This window comes from Octodon degus, unplaced genomic scaffold (assembly GCF_000260255.1).
Source record: "Octodon degus isolate 3935 unplaced genomic scaffold, OctDeg1.0 scaffold00071, whole genome shotgun sequence".
NCBI lineage: Eukaryota > Metazoa > Chordata > Mammalia > Rodentia > Octodontidae > Octodon > Octodon degus.
The window spans coordinates 9,843,061-9,850,699 of NW_004524647.1; the positions used below are offsets into that span (position 1 = coordinate 9,843,061).

The 7,639-nt window shown below is 38.2% G+C and overlaps 1 protein-coding gene across 3 annotated transcripts in view; it reads right to left on the minus strand.

Moving 5' to 3' along the window:
- The window catches only part of Prkcq (protein kinase C theta), a 137,757-nt gene that overhangs the window by 33,384 nt on the left and 96,734 nt on the right, over positions 1-7,639 (minus strand). The gene's annotated exons all lie outside the window — the stretch shown is intronic.

Genomic DNA, 7,639 nt, shown 5'->3' on the forward strand with positions numbered 1-7,639 from the left:
AGCCCATCGAGTGTGGGGGCATGTAGCATATTTGTGTATGAATTTATACCTAAAAAACTCACTGCGATGACTTTTTAAAACAGAATTCACCTTACATCTAGGTTTGAGACTAACCAAGGCCATGGGGCATAAGACCCAATAGTATCAACAGAGCTCTGACCTTAGTGCCATTCATTGCCTGCTATTTGCACTGAGCTCAGCTTTCTACAAAGTAGGGAAATACAAATTTTGTAATAATTATCTCTTCTCAGTAATTCATATAAAACTATGTCCAGCTGCTTTTTCTAAGGTTGTTCTCAGATCCAATTTTCTGGTTCTAATGCCTTTTACTTAGGTAGAGCACACTCTTGTTTTGCAGACACACCAAAATTTTTAAGTAACATAAATCTTAACACTGCTGTTTCGTCACCTGAGAGTACCCATTTGCCTCATTTGTACACTCTTGCCTTTTCCTTGACACACCTTAGCTGTTGCTCTTGTTCCTGCAAATACGATGTGAACAACTTCTTTTATCTTTTTACTCAGAACCTTACTGGCCCCACCCAGCCTCAGGGTGGCATCTTCATTTAGGTACCCAGGAAAATGACAGGCTCAACACACACAGCAATGCTACTTACAACAGTGCAGGGGGAGCCACTGTTTTCAGTGTTAGGATGCTTATAAAGCCCTATGTAGGCTGACACTTACAACAAATACACTATCAACTTACACTTGGAGAAAATGGGGGGAGGAAAATGGAGGCAAAAGTTCAGCCCACCCCACATGTTCCACATACCGGTCCTGCCTGTTCTCACATATAAGTTAGACCATACATCGTGGTGAGCCCTGGGGAGCTGAAGCTCTGCCCGAGAGTCCATGATATTTTGGGGCTTGGTACATAAGATATTTTTACTTCTACAGGAATAAGAAGTTTATATAGTCAGAGTCATTATTAGTTAAACAGTAGTGTAGATTTTTCATATGTTGGATGCCATATTTAATCCTTCTAGGAGATTTGATGGCTCCACAGTAAATCTTTCAAAACAACCGGTTCCGGTTATCATTTTGACATTAAGTGAAAGATACCGAAAAATCCCATTGCTTATCTCCTATCATTTACCATGGCGTTGTGTGTCAGTTTAAATCTCTGGGTGATTATGAGATAAAATTTGGGTTAAATACTTCCCAGAGGATAGAAATGAAGAGTTCTATGTTCTTGAAACAAAGAAAGTTGAGAAGTGGATTTCTTCCTGGGTTTAGTCATGAGCTGAGAAACTGCCGAACAGGCCTGGTAAGAGGGAACAGGGCTTGTACTTGGGTTAACGTTATATGACCTCCTCAATTGATGAGCACCACATTAGCTGATGCAAACAATTCTACCCGATGTGTGCGAAGTGAAGCTGTGATAGCGCTGGGAGAAGAGACTCACAACTCTACCCATCATCAGCATCAACATTCCCCAGCACAGCATTCATTCAGTGGCATTCTAGTCTGTGAGCTAGATGCTAGACTGTCACTAAATTCATCCTGTGCACAATGGGACTTGGTCATGAGGCCCTGGGGTGAATTTTCTTTTCCTAGCCCAAAGAGTATATTTATTGGGTTTTCTCTTTTCCTTCATGGAAAGATGATTATTAAGTACATTAGGCTGGTATTTATGTAGAGCTTCCCAGATCATAAAATAAATGTTGGGCTAGAGGCTATGCTGTTTGTAAACTTCTAGGCGAGATCACTGTCCTGAAATAATGCAGATTTGAAGTGAATTAAGAGGTGAATCTCCTCTCTGAACCTTCCTCCAAGAAGATGAGAACTATGGCTCCCTGTGGTCCACTAAAACCTCTGTAGAAAGTTGCACAACAAAGGGCAGAAGGCTTCCTCTGTTTAAATGCCCCCGAGTAGGCTCTCAGAGCTGGGCTACTGGTCAGTGCAAACACTTCTGTGTGTACACAGGTATACAGGGCCCCAAGGGTCATGGATTGCTTAATTATTTGAATGCATCCCTCCACAGACAAAGGGTGCAAAAGCAGAATGGGTCAGAAAGAAGTGTGGTTTCATCCTGTTTTGGATAGAAAAGGATGGCCGGAGAGGAAATTTCTGATTAGGCTTTGTATTTTGTTCCGAAATGTGCATCTCATTTTCTAAGAAGGAACTCAAGCAGATGTGTCTGGTGAAGGGTATCAAAGGGAATGGAAACAAAAGAATCAGTGATCTCTAGGACTTTCACCTGCTTTTTTTTTTTTGGTATTTTAGGACAGGGTCTACAGTGTGTTCAGGGTCTTACTACTAGATTGGACTTGTAGTGATCCGCCTGTTTACAGCCTCCCAAGAGCTGGGATTATAGGTGGGCACTACCATGCCCAGTCTCAATTGCCAGCTCAGCATGCCCCTGCGGGCAGGGCCGGGCACAGCAGGCCCAGGGATCGAGTGAGGAACCAGGGATTGAGCTCAGGCCCTAATACTTGCCAGGGAAGTGCTTATTCCACTGAGCCATCTCCCCAGCCCCTCATAGGTGCTTTAATCTGCTGAGCTATTTGGCTGGACCCACCTACTTTTTTAGGAAGCACAGACATGGCTTTTGGTCAAGCGGTTCTCTGGATAAGTGAATTTTACATTAGAAAGGTTTCTTTGCTCAGTAAGATCCCTTCGGGGGAAAACACACTAAAATTTTGCCAAACCTGTTTATGTTAAATCAAACATACTGATTTGTTAGGCAAACATTCCTACAAAGCTTCCTACTACCACTGTGCCTGATTTTCGGAGTATGTCTCTTGTCCTTCCACTGTCCACTGCATTGATTAGTAGAACAATAAGACCCTGAGCTCTTTCTATCCTGGGGATGAATTGGTTCCAGCTGGAGGTGGACTGCACACTTACATCAGGGATTTTGGAAGTGGGGATGGACTGGGTAACGCTCAGGTGCCTTGGCTAACAGAAAAATGCTCAAAGCACAACTCAATGACATTTATCAACTTTCCAGTTTACAAAAATATAACCACAGCATATGTGCTGCTCTGATAAAATTATGACATGAGAGAGCCACAGGTATTCACTGCTCTGCTGGATTTTCCCACACTGACTGAAAAGAATAATCCATGTCAATATCCTGTTGATAGATGTGTATTTAAACCTCTGTGGCTAATTTTTGACTATTTTATTGGTGCTTTAAAATGCAAATGAGTTTTGCAAAATTATTTAAATATATACATGAAGCACTGTCAAAATAGTCTGGTATATTTGGGGAAAATTCTGTGCATTTGCATTTTAGGTAGTATATTTCTCAGAGTTTCCACAAATACTTTTCTTCACTTGGCTGATGCGACTATATTATTTTGTTTTCTTTTGTACTTCTAAAAATATGAGATATCACTTCAGTTGACTCTAAAACTCAAATTCTTCTATTATTCATTTTCTGCTAAGGACCTATATAACAATTCGGTGATCTGTACTTGTGAAAGTAAGGGAAAGAGTTAAAATTGTAGTTAAGAATAAAAAGTGCAAAGTAGTTCATGAATCAAAAAATGTGGAAGAGTCAATTTTCAAACTTCAGTAGTTTACAGGACCAAATGTTTCAATCACTCTGATTTAACTGTAGCCCACTGTCCTGGCGTCTGTCTGGGCTTCTGCCTTTGTGTCACACTGTCTACACACTGTGGGCTGGCTTGTGTGAGTAGAGATGGAGAATCCCTTTGGGGTGTGGATTACTACTGAAGGTGTGCACTCCTGAGACTGCTTGAAAGAAGGGGGATGCACAGACCACTGCTAGGGCTGTCCCCTAAAGCAAGCTGCAAGGCCACCCTTCTGACATTTGCTCTCTATAAGAAGAGGGAAATCTTGGTGCTTTGGTGAGGATCCCAGAACTGGGCAGGGCTGCCCAATCACGTGCTTGGCAGCTAACAGGGTTCTTAGGTAGGGACAGGACTTGTAGTTGTAGCTTAGCATCAGGACAGTGTCCTGCCAGGCATATGAAACTTGCACACCCCACAACAGTGCGGCCACTAATGCTAAGGTTTGGAGGTTTGCTGGTGTTTAGAAGGTAATTTAGAATCTAGTCTCTTTTTAAAATTCTTAATATATTGAGTTATAAATGAAATCCCCCTAGGAAAACATGCTTTTTGCTTTTTAATAAGGATGTATTACTAAAAAAAATAACAGATTGGTGTACTTTTCTTACCAAGAGAAAGAGAATAAGAATGAAGAAGAGGGACCCAGAGCACGGCGATTCTCTGAAAACCAGCAGATGCATTCATTAGCACTTGTTTATATTTCTACTGTGAACACTAATTAGTAAAATTCACTACCTTCCACTGATTCATTAGTGTGTGTCAGAAATAATGCTTCTGAATTTCTTGAAGTCTGTACCTTGCAACAGGGACTTGGGCTCAGTTGGAATTTACTGCCTTAATTGTCCCATAGGACTCTTCTTGCCTTAACTAACAAATTATTTTCCTTCACAACAGAAGTACAAATAGAACTCTTTCATGAATTTTAAAATTGTTCTTGATGTGGTTAGGTCTCTGAGGAGAGGTAGTGTAGCAAAACCCTGGCTCCCCTACTTAATAGCTGTTTGACCTTCAGTGGGTTGTTCATTCCCTTGGGGCTCCCTCCATGCCCCTCCTCTTCAACTAGGGACAATAACAATGTCTACTGCATAGGGTTACTATGAAGATTGAATGCATTAAAATACCTGATGTGCCCAGAACGTGGCGGGGCACATAGTAAATGCCCTATAAATGTCAGATGTCGTTATTATATTTAATAATATAACAGTTCTTAAATACAATATTCATGCCTATGCACATTGAGTGATGTATCTCCACTAGCACAGAAGAGCCCTGGGCACAGACGGCATTTCAGCATCAAAGGCAAGTCTTCAGGAGCATGGGTTGGATGGGAAAATGACCTACTCTCTTTAACCTTTTAAAGTTACTAAATTATCACTGCTGTGAACTTGCAAAGAAAGAAAGATGAAAGGAGATGCTAAAAAATCCTCCCTCTGGGACCCCTTGACTACAAGGATTTAATCCTTTTAGAATACTTTTGTGTATCTTTGGATTTTTAAGTATATTTTGATATTATATTTTATACTTAATTTTTTTAATAAATTCTACTTCTTAGAATTATAAGCAAGTGTTTTTCTTTTCTTTCTTTCCTATCACCGTATGCTTAAATGATTTGTAATATTTGCAAGGAGGGTTATAAATTCATGTTCAGATTTAGGCTACAGTTAAGTTCTCTAAAGTACAAGAAAACGCTAGCTCCTAACACTACAGCGAGTGACAACATCAAATAGGGTTCTGAATGTGGCTTTGGTTCACTGATAGGGTCACATGACCGTTGTCATTTGTAGTGCTGACACAGAGACTTGGATTCAGTGTTGGAAGTGAGGTCAGGTGCTCTCCCTTTTATTTCACTTAAGTTGAAACTTATCATACGTAAATGCTGTAAAGAAAACATAACCAGGTACAGAGAAGAAGAACCATCTAGTCAGATGTAAAATCAGCTTTAAAAATAAATATTTGGATTTTAACATATTCGTTACTTTTAATCACACTAATACAAATACAATAATTCTTCAAAAAGGGATCAAAATAACAGAAAGATCTAAGAGGGGAAGCATTATTAAAATAGAAATTTATGTTGTAATGTAAAGGAAAGATGATTAAATATAAGATAGACGTGACAGACAGCAAAATAAGTTGTCTAATTATCACAGGACTATGTGGCATACACAAATATCATTTAGAAAAAATAAAGGTCCTGAAGCTGTCAAAATATGTGCAACATAAGATGTTTCCTTAGAGGAGACATAGACTATTTCGTGAATATTCTAGAATTAGTAAAGGAGTTTCTGAATGTAGAAAGTTATTTAAAATATTCTAAAATTAAATTAGTGTAGAACCTTTCACTTCCACACTTCATTCTTACATTGACTAAAGTTTTCAAATAAAAGAGAGAACATAGAAAATGTAGTCAGTCACAATGGAACAGTTGCCAAGTGAACATGGGATAAATGACAGCTTTATAGGATTAAAGAAATTAATGATTTTTTCACTGGGGATATAGCTCAGCGGAACAGCGCTTGCCTAGAACATGAGATGGTGAGTTTGACTCCCAGTACCAAAAAAAATAAAAAAAGACGTGTTTCAAGTCAGTGAAAATTAATTTTGAAAATGGATGGAGAACCAAGGCTATAAATATAGACTCCATCTCCAGAAAAACAGGGTGGGAAAAGAAGGAAAAAAATAATTGCAGTTATGCTTTTCTAGGTATTTTTATTTTTATTTCTTCAAAGATATATGTATCATTTTTTAAAAAGGTAAAAAAAGAAAATAAAAAGAGACAAGAACAAAAATTTAAGGTTTCTTGAAAGCAAGTGGTAATATGCAATCATAAGTCCAATCTTACATAACTATATCTGTTAATCTGAGCAACAGATTTGAAGATAAAAATAGATAATATGCCAGGCATTGTTAATAAGCTATTCTTGTTTTGAAAATCTGTAACGTATGTATCGTTCTATGTTACCATGTTTCTGTCTTTCTTTCTGATTTTTGTTTTGCTTTTTTTTTTTACTTTTCAAACTAAACTAAAATAAAATTTAAAAATTTTTTAAAAAAGATTTGTGTCAGTGCTACATCACTACCTCTACTTTCTCTATCTGTCTGTCTCTCTATCTCTATACTAACTAACTAACTAACTAACTAACTAACTAATAATATATGTCTATTGCAGAATTGGAGATTGAATCCAGGGCCTCTTGTAAGCTAAGCAAGAGTTCTACCACTATGCTACATTCTCAGCCTCCTTAAAAGTTTTATACATTTATTTATACTTTTTTTTCTTTTTTGAGACAATATTTCTAGGCAGTTCGGATAGACCTGAGCTCACTTGTAACCCAGGCTGATCTCCAGCTCAGGCAATCCTCCTGCCACGGCTTCCCGAATGCTGGGATTACAGGCATGCACCACCTTGCCCAGCTTGGAAGTTCTATTTTGAGACATGGTTTCAATCATTGTCCAGGCTGGTTTTGAACTTCAAATCCTCCTAAATCAGCCTTCTAAGTAGCTTGGATTATAGGTGTACACTATTATGCCCAGCTACAATAAATTTTATATAAAAGAAGCATCATAGATCTGAAGAAATAAAATTAGGATCAATATATTTATTACAAAATATCTAAGTACACTATTACTCTTCTTACAATATCATATGTGAAATGTATATAAGAAATGCTGTAATAGTCAAGATTATAGACAAGCAATATGGAGAGAAGAGAAAAGAATTCAACCATACTTTGGGATGTATCCCATGACATCCAGTAGAACTAGCTGGGATACCCACCCAGAGGAAAAAAGGGGAGCCATATGCATATCTAACATTAAAAAGAAGTAATCCACATAAAATATTCAGCCCTGTGCCTGGCATGTATCAAAGGTTCCATACATCTTAACTTTAATAATGTGTTGCTATTATTTTATTACACAGAGAAGATGTTAAGCATCATCATAGAGCAAGGACAGGACCAGTACATGAAAAGTGTGCAGCAAGAGAAAAAACAGAGGTCCAAATGGTGTCATAAATCAAACTCACTGACTACTCTATCACATGTGTCCTATGTTCCTATGTCCAGAACTATACCTTCATAGGATTTTTTTTTTTT